The 15,626-nt window shown below is 40.6% G+C and overlaps 1 pseudogene; it reads right to left on the minus strand.

Moving 5' to 3' along the window:
* Positions 1-4,472: 4,472 nt before the first annotated feature.
* Positions 4,473-5,353, minus strand: LOC129460194 (olfactory receptor 7A10-like; annotated as a pseudogene).
* Between the last annotated feature and the right edge of the window lie 10,273 nt (positions 5,354-15,626).

The raw sequence follows: 15,626 nt of genomic DNA on the forward strand, positions 1-15,626 counted from the left end.
AACAAACAAATCCCTCTCTTCAGAGTATATCTCTCCACAGGTAAGTGACAGAGCAGGAGCACTGTCATCTTGGACAACCGCACTTTAAGTTCCAGCTCCTTTTCTAACCTCGTGCATCTTAAGAAAATCACTTCTCTTCTAACAACAAGCAGCCAGAAAGAGCAGACAGTAAAACACAGATAAGACAGCTTGGGCACAGAGGGAGGGGAAAGTCTCTTGGGTAACCACCAAACCTGGCTCTCACACAGTGGGCCCCAGTAAAACAGTGGGCTCTAATAAGCAGAATCCTTTCCCTTTAGGTGCACTAGATAGTGAAGCTCAAAGCAGACTTGGGGGGTATGCCTGCAGCTGCAAGAAGATGTATGGGAACAGACACAAAAACTCTCTCTCCAGGTAAGCAAGACAAAGAGGCACAGAAACATTCCAAGCCGGTGATAAGCTCTCTCGCCTTGAACCCTTAAAAACTCTTAGTCTGTAAGAGAGTGCCTTGGCTGGCGCAGTGGCTCACGTCTGTAATCCCAGCACTTTGGGAGGCTGAGGCAAGCAGATCATGAGGTCAGGAGTTTGAGACCAGCCTGGTCAACATAGTGAAACCCCGTCTCTACTAAAAATACAAAAAATTAGCTGGGCGTGGTGGCAGGCACCTGTAGTCCCAGCTACTTGGGAGGCGGAGGCAGGAGAATCGCTTGAACCTGGGAGGCAGAGGTTGCAGTGAGCTGAGATTGCGCCACTGCACTTCAGCCTGGGCAACAGTGTGAGACTCTGTCTCAAAAAAAAAAAAAAAAAAAAAAAAAAAAGAAAGAGAGTATCTCTGACCTAACTCAGCCAGAAGCCCTTCTCAGGTTTGTTCTCCAAAATAAACCTGCCTTTGACTGTTGAGCCGCTTTTCATGTTTCTTTCCTCTTTCTTTAACTGTTACAGTGGTACCCTATTTTTCATCTTCCCTTAATTGTAAAGATCCTTGGGCACGGATGCTACTTTTACTGGAGCCACTTTAATCCTCTCATTTCCTCTTCTAATTGGGCTTCTATTACTATTACTTCATTGTCAACAATCATCCTCCAATGCTGAATTCAATGTTCACATCTCTTTTTAGTATCCTAAGTAAATACCTGAATCAATTAATTAGTCAGGCAAGCTAGCAAACAACCACAACAATCTCTCCACTCTAGCATTGGTTGGTTTGGCTTTCAGGTGACCTTAGGTTCACGTTCACAGTTCCCATTCTCCCTGACCCTTTCCCGCAGCACCTGCTGGACTCTTGGACTTACCTTGACTGGTTTTCTGAAAGAAAAGCCTCCATGTGGAAGTGTGAATTCCTCCCTGAATGGTTGGTGGTGGAGATGGAAGCTCTGTGCTGAGATAAGACAGTAGGAGAAAGGAAAGCTTCAGTACCTGAGCCAGCAGATTTGGACTCCAAAAAGCACAAGTATGTCCCATCCAGCCCAAGGTTGCACATGCTGAGTGACAACAGCCAATGAGGTACTTACAGATTTGTATATCTGCTCATCAGGTACACTTCCTTTTGTTATTCCAACCCTGGGCAGACCATTTTCCTTTGGGATTTTACCCTGCACTGAATTGACTTTTTTCCTGCATTCTCTATTCCCAAGACACCATATTAAGCCTGCAATGAATCCAGTCTTTATTATTCATTCTCCATGGACTTGCTTGCCTTCCAGAGTTCTAACCTCCTAATGCCTTACTCTATTCCCCATTCCCGAGGGAAGGTTTTCTCCTAAGTCTAAACTAAGGAACTTGTCTTAACTATGTTCTTTGGGTCTCCAAGGTATTCACTTGTGATGAGTACACAGCCCTTGATATCTCCAGAATTATTGCTATTTTCCTCTTCAACAGGGGGGTGAACTCTATTCCGATAAAAAACCGCGAGTCCTGCATTTCTTGAATTCATGATGCTTTTGCCAAAACGATGAGAAATTTTGGACTTCTTAAAAAGGTTAAAGAGCTGTCATTTAATTCTTCATGTATAAAGCATCTGGTTACTCTTAAGAGATATATTTGGCTCTTTTTATGCAAGTTGCCCTGAGAATAGCACCTTCTAAAGATTATTTAATTTAATTTTTCAAAATTTATTTAAATTGACAGATAAAATTGTATGTATTTATCACATAAAACATCACATTTTTAGGTATATATACATTACAGAATGGTTAGCTAGCTAATGGATGTATGTTTTACCTCACATAGTTATCATTTTTGTAGTGAAAACACTTAACATCCACTCTGTTAGCATTTTTCAGAAACGCCATGTATCATCATTAAATATAAAATCTTCATGCTGTACTATAGATCTGGTGAACATATTTTTCCTGGCTGCAATTTTGTATCCTTTGACAAGCATCTCCTCACTCCTCCTCCCACAACAGCCGTAGCCTCTGGTAGCCACTGTTCTACTCTATAATTCTATGAGATCAACTTTTTTGTATTCCATATGATTCAGATCGTGTGATATTTGTGTTTCTCTGCCTAGAATATTTCACTTAACATAATGCTCTCTAGGTTCATTCATTTTGTTGCAAATCACAGTATTTCCTTCTTACAGAGGGCTGTATAGTATTCCATTATGTACATATGCCACATTTTAATATCCATTCATCCACTAAGGTACACTTAGATTGACTTTGTATCTTGGCTATTGTGACACTGCAATAAACAGGAAAGTGCAGATATCTGTTTGATACACTATTGTCATTTCCATTGGATAAATACCCAGTAGTGGGATTCCTGAGTCATATTCTATTTTTAACTTTTTGAGGAACGTACATGCTGTTTTCCATAATGGCTATACTAATTTACATTCCATGAACAATGTATAAGATTTCCTCTTTCTCCATATCCTTGTCAGCATTTGTTATTTTTCCTGTCTTTTGATAATAGCCCTGTTAGCTAGGATGACGTGGCATCTCATTGTGGATTCAATTTGCATTTCTGTGATTTTGGGCACTTTTCATGGACCCTTGTACACTTGTATGTCTTCTTTTGAAAAAAGTGCCCTCAGGTCATTGCCAATTTATCGATCAAATTATTTTTTCCCACTGTTGAGTTTTAAAATACATTCTGGATAACCACTTTTCAGATGTATAGTTTGGAAATATTGTCTCTCATTCTACAGCTTTTCTCTTGGATCTGTCAATTATCTCCTTTGCTGTGGAGAGGATTTTTTAGTTTGATGTCATCCCATTCATCTATTTTTACTTTTGTAATCTATGCTTTTGAAGTTTTATTTTGAAAAATCTTTACCTTGACTAATTTTATGAAGCATATCCCATGTATTTTCTTCTAGTAGTTTCATAGTTTTTGGTATTCTGTTAAATATTTATTTCATTTAAAGTTAATTTTTGTATATAGCAAGAAACAGGAATCTAGTTTCCTTTTTCTGAATGTGGATATCCAGTTTTCCCAGTAGCATTCATTAAAAAGACTGTCCTTTCGCCAATGTGCGTTCTTGGCACTTTTGTCTAAAATCAGTTGGCTGTAAATATGTGTGTTTATTTATGGGTTTTTGTCTCTATTCCTTTGGCCCATATGTATGTTTTTATGCCAGTACGAAGCTGGTTTAGGTACTATAGCTTCATAATATAGTTTGAAGTCAGATAGTGTGATGTCTCCAGCTTTGTTCTTTTGGTTCAACATTGTTTTAGCCATGTGGGGTCTGGAAAGAGTTGTATTTGCAGGAAGCACAGGAAAATTTTAGGTAGAATGAAGATGATACAATAAAATTATATAGACTATACATCAAATTGTTCACTCAAATGAACAAACTTCATTACACATGGACACCAAGATTCCACACTCCAAATGTTCCAGAGTAAGTCCATGTATGAGTAAAAATTTTACTATGCCATAGTTAAGATAATCTCTGAGTCTAAGTCCAGATGAACTCAATCGACATATGCTAATTTGTCTGTTTAGGCTACACTTGAACCATAGATTTCATAAGCAATGTTTGTCTTCTTTGTTTTTAATAAGAAATATAGTAGGCATTTGGACGTGGAGATGACTAGAGAACAGGATCTTAATGAAGGGGATAAAATGCCACCACTGGCCATAAACACACTAGTATAGTAAAGTTTTACATTGTGAGGAGGAGCAGTTAAGGCAGCGATAGAGAAAGAAATGACAGACACAAACAGAAAACTGTGGACTCAGTTATTCATCCACAATAAAATTATATTAATAATTTTTGTAGTTGCCATTCTTGGTTCTTTGCGTGAATGCAACTCACCACTGCATGAGACCATCAGGAATCTCCACCTTGTTTCTGACCCTAGTCTAGGAATAACTTTGAGAAAGTAGGAAAATCACAAAGGAGAAAATGGTTGACTATCTGAGAGCTGGAAACTTCTTAAAGAAAATGCATATATTTTACAAAGCAGTTACGATCATAGAGTGTGAAGGTCCAAGAAATTAATAGAAGGAGCCATTTCTACTTCCACAATCTGACTAATAAATCACAATTTCTGGGTCTGGGGCTTAGAGCTCTGGAAACAAAGGCCCTTCTTGAAAAACAGCTCTTTTACTGTTTTCTCTCTGAAGAATTGTGTCAGAGCCCCCTTTATGTCTTTATTCCTCAGACTGTAGATGAAGGGGTTTAGCATGGAGGTGACCACAGTGTACATCACTGAGGCTGTTGCACTTGTGTGTGAGTTGTGGGTAGCAGCAGAACTAAGGTACACACCTAGGCTCGTACCATAAAATAAGGAGACAACTGAGAGGTGAGATGCACGGGTGGAAAGTGCCTTGTACTTCCCCTGAACTGATGAGATTGCACTCTTGCAGTAAGAGTACAGGATCCCAGCGAGGGGACCACCGACCAGCAGTGCTATTGAAAAATACATCACTATGCCATTAAGAAAGGTGTCAGAACAGGGAATGCAGATTATCTGATTAAGTTCACAGAAAAAGTGGGGGATTTCCAAGTCTGCACAGAAGGAAAGCCGCAGCACTATTAAACTTTGTAGCAAGGAATTCAGGGCACTCATGATCCAGGATGCCAGAACCAGCAGCCCCCAGAGTCTGGGGTTCATGGTGACGTGTAGTGCAGGGGGTGGCAGATGGCCACAGACCTGTCCTAGGCCGTCCTGGTCAGCGTAAACATGTCCAGTTCTGCAAAGAATAGGAAAAAGCACATCTGGGTGACGCAGCCTGCATAGCTGATGACTCTGTTCTGTGTCTGGATATTCACCAGCATCTTCAGGACAGTGGTAGACACAAAACAGATGTCTGCAAAGGACAGGTTGGAGAGGAAGAAGTACATGGGGGTGTGGAGGTGGGAGTCTGAGATTGTGGCCAGGATGATGAGCACGTTCCCCAGCACAGTGACCAGGTACATGGACAGGAACAGCCCAAAGAGGAAGGGCTGCAATTCTGGCTCCTCTGAAAGTCCCAGGAGAAGGAATTGTGAAATTTGTGTCTCATTCCCTGGTTTCATCTTGTTGATGTGACTTCCAAAAGAGAGAGAAAGAGAACATGACACAAGCATGCATTACAAACATATCAGAAATATTCTCACTTATACTCTACAGTCAAGAAGTTAATATCAGCCGGGTGCAGTGGCTCATGCCTGTAATTCCAGCACTCTGGGAGGCCGAGGTAGGTGGATCGCCTGAGTCAGGAGTTTGAGACCAGCCTGGGCAACATGGTGAAATCCCGTCTCTAGTAAAAAACATTCTAAAATTTTAACGAGAAAATCTTTCATGCATATGGGGAATATATGGTGAAATTTGACATGTCCAAAGCACTGTCTAGACAATGAGTAAGTGGTGCTCTGAGGTCAGGAGTTTGAGACCAGCCTGGCTAACATGGCAAAACCCTGTCTTTACTAAAAATACAAAAAACAATTAGCCCGGCATCGTGGCGAGTGCCTGTAACCCCAACTACTCGGGAGGCTGAGACATGAGAATCGCTTGAACACAGGAAATGAAGGTTTTAGTGAGCTGAGATTGCGCCACTGCACTCCAGCCTAAGTGACAGAGTGAGATCCTGTCTTAAAAAAAAATAATAAAATGGCCAGGCACGGTGGCTCACGCCTGTAACCCCAGCACTTTGAGAGGACGAGGTGGGCGGATCATGAGGTCAGGAGTTCGAGACCAGCCTGACCAACATGGTGAAATGCTGTCTCTACTAATACTAGTACATGCCTGGCTAATACAAAAATCAGCCGGGCATGGTGGTGCATACCTGTAATCCCAGTTACTCAGGAGGCTGAGGCGGGAGAATTGCTTGAACCTGGGAGGTGGAGGTTGGAGTGAGCCAAGATGTCGTGATTGCACTCCAGCCTGAGTGACAGAACGAGACTGTCTTAAATAATAATAATAATGATAATAATAACAATAATAATAACAATAAAATAAAACAAAAAATAAATAAACAACTCCCTAATATTTAATGATGAATGAAAAATATAAGTATGTTTTTAAAATGCCATCCATGATGTCAGATGGTGATGCATCCTATGAAGAAGGAGGTTAGAAGGAAACAGTGGATGGGGTATTAGATTTTACCAGATGTTCAGACAGGACCAGCAGAGAAGGTGACATTTGAAGAGAGACCATAATGAAGACAGGGTGGGCGTCACTGTGTTCCCTGCAGAAGTGTGTGCAACGTAGAAGTAATGATCAATGAAAGACCCCGAGGAATGTGCTTCTTTCAGATATTCGAGGACTGCGAAGAAGACAGTGTGGCAGAGGAATGAGCAAGAGGTGAGGGCTGTCGGAGGATGTTGAAGGAAGTGTCCTCATAGCTGCTGAAACTTGAAGACACAAGGGTCCCTCTGTCCAGATATTGGTGCATTTTCACTGTATTAATTTGGCTGCAAAGGTGTTTCATGAATTGCAATGCATGCCCATTCTGCTTACTAATATTTTCTTGAGATTTGACTTTTATCTGATGGGTTGCCTTTTGAAACATAGAGCTCCGGCTCCCTATGTCTGAAACCTCTGCTCACCCTGAATTCATACGTACACACACACACACACACACACAACACATCCACACATGCAGCCATGGCTTCCTGGAGCCATGTTACTCCCTCATGCTTCTCATCCCACTGACAGTATTAGAAAGGAATGGATACCAGGCAAGTTCTTGATATCAAGTTATCTTTCCCCAAGAGGATACAGATATGATACCTAGAAGTTCCAGTTTGGAAACTTCCCACGCATATAGAACCTCGAGGTTCCATTTTGGGATGGCCTTTTCCTACTTATGTTTAAAGAATAAAAATCTGCTTAATAAGCAGAGAGGTGGCTGGCTTGGTGGCTCATGCCTGTAATCCTAGCACTTTGGGAGGCCGAGACGGGCAGATCACCTGAGGTCAGGAGTTCAAGACCAACCTGGACAACATGGTGAAACCCCCATCTACTAAAAATACAAAAATTAGCCAGGCGTGGTGGTGTGTGCCTGTAATCCCAGCTACCTGGGAGGCTGAGGCAGGAGAATAGCTGGAACTCAGGAAGCAGGGGCTGCAGTGAGCTGAGATCACGCCACTGCACTCCAGCCTGGGTGACAAAATGAGACTCTGTCTCAAAATAAAAAATGAAAACAAAACCAAGAGGCAGAGAGAGAAAATTGATTGGAACTGAAGGCAAAAATTACCTACTAAGCTCACATAGTCCCTGAGAGACCTTAAGGAAGAAAAAGCTTCCTTAGTTTTGGAAACATTCCAACTTTTCTTATATCCCTGAGGCCCAGCAAAAATCAGAAAAGACAAAGGGAAATTTACCAAATATCAAACGTGGTGATGTCTTTTCTGTGTCACGATACTGATGGATTGAAAGCCCCTAGGGAAAAAAAAATGAACAAATGATAAAAATCAATTATTCAAAAAGGAAGTACAAAAGGAACCTCTGGGTCAGCTTATTTATTGTGTTGGGGTCTGTCCTGTGCATTGTACGATGTTTATCAGCTTCCCTGTTCTCTACTGACGCTCCCCAGGGTGACAGCCAAACCAGTCATTGCTCAATGTCCCCTGGGGGACAAAATTACCCCTGGGTGAGAACCAATTTTTAACATAAAAGCACAAAATATTTCCATACCTTTTATCAACTGAGAAAGGACAAGGGAAGATGAGCTTTAAACAAACAAACAAAAAAACCATAGCCAAACATAAAAAGCACATGTGTTATGCATTACATACTACTCAACCTCTGTATAAACCTTTGTGTAAAGAGAAGGTTTATGAAAAACTAAAATCTTATGGAAAATAGAATATGAGTGAGAATGCTATTACGTTAAGAGCAGTTATTTCATTTTATGGCTGCATAGTATTCCATGGTGTATGTCCTTTGCAGGGACATCATTAAAGCTGGAAACCATTATCCTCAGCAAACTAACATAGGAACAGAAAACCAAACACCACACATTCTCACTTATCAGTGGGAGCTGAACAACGAGAACACATGGACACAGGGAGGGGAACAACACACACTGGGGTCTGCTAGGGGGTGGGGTGGTGGGAGGGAGAGCATTAGGAAAAATAACTAATGTGTGCTGAGCTTGATACCTAGGTGATGGGCTGATAGGTGCAGCAAACCATCATGGCACATGTTTACTATGTAACAAACCTGCACATCCTGCACATGTACCCCAGAACTAAAAATAAAAATTAAAGAAGAATAGTTATTTAAAACAGCTGTATGAAACAACACAGGAGGAAAGTCTGAAAAAATCTTACAGAAAAATATGACGGTAATAATTTACTGACATAAAAATGCACCACTAATTCACGGTCAAATCGCCTCTTCTTGGAAATTGAAGAATATAACAGGAAAATGCTTAAAATGTGGGGAGGAAACAGTATCTAAGGTTATAATTTCATATTATATAAACATATGAAGCTTCAAATGTTTAGGAGAGATAAAAGTGAGGTTTAATCAGATGATAACGAGCCAGATTAGGACTCCAAAAGGAAAGCATGTCCCATCAAGCCCAAGGTAGCATGTGCTGAGGGACAGCAGCAGGGGAGAAATGTACAGCTTTGTGCAGCTGCTCATTAGGCAAACTTTCTCCCGTTACTCCAGCCTTGAGCAGATCATGTCCCTGTGAGACATTGCTCTGCATGGAACTTTTTTATTTTTCTTGCATTTTCTGTATCTAAGACACCAGATTAAAAGAGAGGTGAATCCAGTTTTATTACTTCTTCACTATGGACCTGCTTGCCTTCCAGAAATGTAATCCGTTAACACTGTATCCCAATCCTGGGGGAAGGTTTTCTCCACAGTCTAAACTGAGGAGCCTGTCTTTGATTAGATCCCTTGGATCTGCAGAGCATTGACTGTGATGGGAACACAGACATTGATACCTCCAGAGAATGACTCTTCCCCTCTTCAACAAGGGAGTGAACTGTGTTCTCTTGACAGAAAACCAAGAGTTCTATATTGCTTGGCTTCATGATTCCGTTGGCAAAACAATGTAATTTTGCATACTCCCTCAACCATACATCTGTACATACACAAAACAATTAAATGTTATTCAGGAAAGTTAGTAGAAAAAAAAGCTTCCAATTCATTGTTTGAAAGAATGCAATCAAAATAATAAAAAAAACCCCTCAGAAACCAGAATATAAAAGCATAGAACATGCATAATTTGCAATGGAGAAAATTAAAGCTACTAAACCCTCAGATAGAGTATACTCAGCCTCAACAGGAAGTGAGGCTTCAAACTTAGATGACAGGTTGATAAGTGCAGCCAACCACCACGGCACATGTATACCTCTGTAACAAACCTGCACGTTTAGCAAATGTATCCCAGAAGCTAAATAAAGTAAAATAAATAAATACATAAATAAGAAAGTCATGGCAAGTAAAAACTCTTTAGTGTTCCCATTTTGACCTATCAAGTAACATTTATTTTATTCAGGGGAATATTTAACGAGAGAGAGAAGATACTGTGAAATGTCCGTCTTGTGAACTACTGTTGCGAGGTAGTATTTGTAAGCAGCCCATTGGTCTAGATCTTTCTAATGAATACAGAAACATGCTCCAATACACTCAACTTCATTTTAAAAATAAGCCCTCAAGTCATTGCACATCCATCCACACCGATATTCTACATTCTACTCTCCTACTTCTTTTTTTCTTTGTTTGTTTGTTTTTGAGACAAAGTTTCTCCGTTGTGCCCATGGCATGATCTCAGCTAACTGCAACCCCTGCCTCCTGGATTCAAGCGATTCTACTGCCTCAGCCTCCCAAGTAGCTGGGACTACAGATGTGCGCCACCACACCCGGCCAATTTTGTAATTTTAGTAGAGATGGGGTTTCACCATGTTGGTCAGATTGGTCTCGAACTCCTGACCTCAGGTGATCCACCTGCCTCGGCCTCCCAAAGTGCTGGGATTACAGGTGTGAGCCACCATGCCTGGCCCCTTTCCTACTTCTTTAACTGCAAACCTCCTAGGTTCTAACTTTACTGGAACCACCTTATGTCTTCCATTCCTCCTTCAGTCTCATCCAGTTGAACCTCTATATCCCTCAATTAATTGTCAACAACAACCCCTGCATTGCTGAGTCTTACAGACACATTTTAACATATAAAGTAAATAAATTATAAATTAGTCAACCAGGCAAACAAAGACACATGAATCTCTCACCTGGCTTGATACTAGGTCACCTCAGGTAAATGTTCTTGGCTTCCATTCTCTTTGAACATTTCCTGCAGTACTTTCTGGGGGTCTCAGACTCACATGTATGGGGTCTCAGACTCACATGTATGGGGTCTCAGAGATGAAGGTCTCTGTGTGGAAGTTTAAATTCCTCCCTGGGTAGTTGATGATGCAGACTGAAGCTCTGTATCCAGACAGACAAAAGGACAGAGTTAAGCATCAGCCCCATAGCCAGACTTAGGACTACAAAAGAATCAACCACATCCCATCCAGCCCAGGGTTGTCTAATCCCAGGGACAACAGCAGGTGAAATATTTACAGCTCCTAAGATCTGCTAGTGAGATGTATTTCCCTGTTGTTACCCTAAGCCTGGGGGGAATCCAGCAGCACATTAAAAAGCTTACCCACCGCAATCAAGTCAGCTTCATCCCTGGGATGCAAGGCTGGTTCAACATATGCAAATCAATAAATGTAATCCATCACATAAACAGAACCAATGACAAAAACCACATGATTATCTCAATAGATGCAGAAAAGGCCTCTGATAAAATTCAACACCCCTTCATGCTAAAAACTCTCAATAAGCTAGGTATTGATGGAACGTATCTCAAAATAATTAGAGCTATTTATGACAGATCCACAGCCAATATCATACTGAATGGGCAAAAGCTGGAAGCATTCCCTTTGAAAACCAGCACAAGACGAGGATGCCCTCTCTCACCACTCCTACTCAACATAGTATTGGAAATTCTGGCCAGGGCAATCAGGCAAGAGAAAGAAATAAATGGTATTCAAATAGGAAGCGAGGAAGTCAAATTGTCTCTGTTTGCAGATGACATGATTGTATATTTAAAAAACACCATCGTCTCAGCCCAAAAACTCCTTAAGTTGATAAGCAACTTCAGCAAAGGCTCAGGATACAAAATCAACGTGCAAAAATCACAAGCATTCCTATACACCAATAATAGACAAACAGAGAGCCAAATCATTACTGAACTCCCATTCATAATTGCTACAAAGAGAAAAAAAAAATAACTAGGAATCCAATTTACAAGTTCTCTTCAAGGAGAACTATAAACCACGGCTCAAGGAAATAAGAGAGGACACAAACAAATGGAAAAACATTCCATGCTCATAGATAGGAAGAATCAGTACCGTGAAAATGGCCATACTGCCTATAGTAATTTATCGAGTCAATGCTATCCCCGTCAAGCTACCATTGACTTTCTTCACAGACTTAGAAAAATTACTTTAAATTTTATATGGAACCAAACAGAGCCCATATAGCTAAGACAATCCTAAGCAAAAAGAACAAAGCTGGAGGCATCACACTACCTGACTTCAAACTGTACTACAAGGCTACAGTAACCAAAACAGCATGGTACTGGTCCCAAAAGAGATATAGAGGCCAATGGAACAGGACAGAGGCCTCAGAAATAACACCATATACCTACAACCATATGATCTTTGACAAACCTGACAAAAACAAGCAATGGGGAAAGGATTCCCTATTTAATAAATGATATTGGGAATACTAGCTAGCCATATGCAGAAAACTGAAACTGGACCCCTCCCTTACAGCTTATACAAAAATTAACTCAGAATGGATTAAAGATTTAAATGTAAGATCTCAAACCATGAAAACCCTAGAAGAAAACCTAGGCAATACCATTCAGGACATAGGCATGGGCAAAAACTTCATGACTAAAACACCAAAAGCAATGGCAACAAAAGTCAAAATAGACACATGGGATCTAATTAAACTAAAGAGCTTCTGCACAGCAAAAGAAACTATCATCAGAGTGAACAGGCACTTACAGAATGGGAGAAAATTTTTGCAATCTATTGATCTGACAAAGGGCTAATATCCAGAATCTAGAAAAAACTTAAATTTACAAGAAAAAAACAAACAACCGCATCAAAAAGTCAGCAAAAGATATGACACTTTTCAAAAGAAGACATGTATGTGGCCAACACACATATGAAAAAAAAAGCTCATCATCACTGGAAATTCAAACCAAAACCACAATGAGATACGATCTCACGTCAGTTAGAATGGCAATCATTAAAAAGTCAGGAAACAACAGATGCTGGAGAGGATGTGGAGAAATAGGAATGCTTTTACAGTGTTGGTGGGAGTGTAAACTAGTTCAACCCTTGTGGAAAACAGTGTGGTGATTCTTCAAGGGTCTAGAACCAGAAATACCATTTGACCCAGCAGTCCCATTACTGGGTATATACCCAAAGGATTATAAATCATTCTACTATAAAGATACATGCACATGTATGTTTATTGCAGCACTATTTACAATAGCAAAGACTTGGAACCAACCCAAATACCCATCAATGATAGACTGGATAAAGAAAATGTGGCACATATACACCATGGAACACTATGCAGCCAAAAATAGGATGAGTTCATATCTTTTGCAGGGACATGGATGAAGCTGGAAACCATCATTCTCAGCAGACTAACGCAGGAACAGACAACCAAACACTGTATGTTCTCACTCATAAGAGGGAGTTGAACAATAAGAACATATGAGCACAGGGAGGGAAACATCACACACCAGGGCCTGTCAGGGCGTGGGGGGCTAGGGGAGGGATAGCATTAGGAGAAATGCCTAATGTAGATGACAGATTGATGGGTGCAACAAACCACCATGGCACATATATTCCTATGTAACAAACCTGCACCTTCTGCACATGTATCCTGGAACTTAAAGTATAATAAATAATAAATAAATAAATAAATAAATAAAAATAAAAAAATTAAAGGAATCATTAAAACATAAAAATAAGAAAGAAGATAAAAAACATTTGGCTGGGCGCGGTGGCTCACACCTGTAATCTCAGCACTTTGGGAGGCCAAGGCAGGTGGATCACCAGGTCAGGAGATTGAGACCATCCTGGCTAACACGATGAAACCCTGTCTCAACTAAAAAAAAAAATACAAAAAATTAGCCGGGCGTGGTGGTGGGTGCCTGTAGTCCCAGCTACTCGGGAGGCTGAGGCAGGAGAATGGCATGAACCCGGCAGGTGGAGCTTGTGGTGAGCAGAGATCGCGCCACTGCACTCCAGCCTGGGCGACAGAGCGAGACTCCGTCTCAAAAAAAAAAAACAACAAAAAACATTTTTACATTGATAGATAAAATCATGTGTATTTATCACACACAATGTGATAGTTTGAAATATACACAAAATATCATTGTGAGATGGCTACATGTAGCTAATTAATATCTGCATGACCTCACATTGTCCTCGTGTTTCCTGTGAGAATACAACATCCACTCTTAATATTTTTTGAGATTACAAAATATTACCATTTACAACAGTCACCATGCTATAAAACATATCTCTTGAATTTACTCCTTCCCCCTAACTGCAATTTTTGTATCCTTTGACCAATATCTCCCCAACCCTCCCTCCCAACCTACTAATCTCCAGTAACCTTTATTCTATAAGTTAATATAATTTGCCTGTCAATCTGTTCCCATTAGGGTATCCCCTTTTCATCCCTGACTATCTTTAGTCGGTCTTTTCCTGGGGGCATCTATTCTATAGGTTTAAGGTTGAGGGAAGAGGGGTGAGGAGATATCTGTCAAAGGATACACAATTGCAGTTGGGATAAATAAATTCAGGATGTTTATTGTACAACATGGTGACTGTGGCGACTGATGATATTTTACTGCATTCTTGACAAATGCTAAGAGAATGGATGTTAAGTGTTCTTAACACAAAAATGATAAAAATGTGAGGTAATGCATGTATTAATTTGCTAGATTTAACCATTCCACAAGGTATGTATACTTCAAACCATCACGTTGTACACAATAATACATACTATTGTATCTGTGAATTTAAATGAATTTTGAAAAATTCACAAGATATTCTTTCCAAGGTGCTAATCTCAGAGAAGCTAGTATAGAAACATCTAAAGATATGTCTTACAATTACCAAATGTTTGATGAAGGATTAAGTGACAGCTCTTCGCCTGTGTGATAAGTATGACATTTCTATTTGTTTACTAAAGAATCATGAAGCCAAGGAATATTGTACCCATATTAAGAGAACATAGTGCAGACCCTTGTTATAGAGAATAGTAAATTCCTGAAGATATTAAGGACTTTGCTCCCACCACAAGTCAATGCGTTTGATATCCAAGGTACCTAGTTGAGACAAGTTCCTCAATTTAGACTTTGGAAACAACTTTTCCTCAGGGTTTTGATAACCTTTTAAGAGTTTAGGTCTCTAGAAGAGAAGAAAGTCCATGGAGAGAAAGTAATAAAGACTGGATTCACCTTGCATTTAATCTGGTGTCTTGGGAATAGAGGATACAAGAAAAAAAATTATTTCATTGCAGAGCAATGTCCCACAGGGACATGGTGTGCTCAGTGGTGGAATAACAAGAGAAAATGTGCCTCACGAGCAGATATATGAAGCTGTGAATACCTCCTGTCCTGTTGGCTTTCAGTATATGCAACCTTGGGCTGGACGGGACACTGTTCTTTCTTTGCAGTCCTAAATCTGGCTCAGGTACCGATGCTTCACCTTTCCTGATTTCTTGTCTTGGGATAGAGTTTCAGTCTCCATCATCACCCAGCTAGGGAGGAAGACACACTTTCATGTAGACACCTTCCTGTCAGGAAACCCATCAAGGTGAGTCTGAGAACACAGTAAGTACTGTAGAAAAAGATCAGGAAGGCCGAGTGCGGTGGTTCACCCCTGTAATCCCAGCACTTTGGGAGGCCAAGGTGGGTGGATCACGAGGTCAGGAGTTCCAGACCAGCCTGGCCAATATGGTGAAACCCCACCTCTACTAAAAAATACAAAAATTAGCCAGGCATGGTGGCCCATGCCTGTAGTCCCAGCTACTTGGGAGGCTGAGGCAGGAGAATCACTTGAACCTGGGAGGTGGAGGTTGCAGTGAGCTGAGATTGCACCACTGCCCTCCAGCCCGGGAGACAGAGTGACACTCCGTCTCAAAAAAAAAAAAAAAAAAAAA

Source organism: Symphalangus syndactylus, chromosome 13 (assembly GCF_028878055.3).
Source record: "Symphalangus syndactylus isolate Jambi chromosome 13, NHGRI_mSymSyn1-v2.1_pri, whole genome shotgun sequence".
In the NCBI taxonomy this organism is placed as follows: Eukaryota; Metazoa; Chordata; class Mammalia; order Primates; family Hylobatidae; genus Symphalangus; species Symphalangus syndactylus.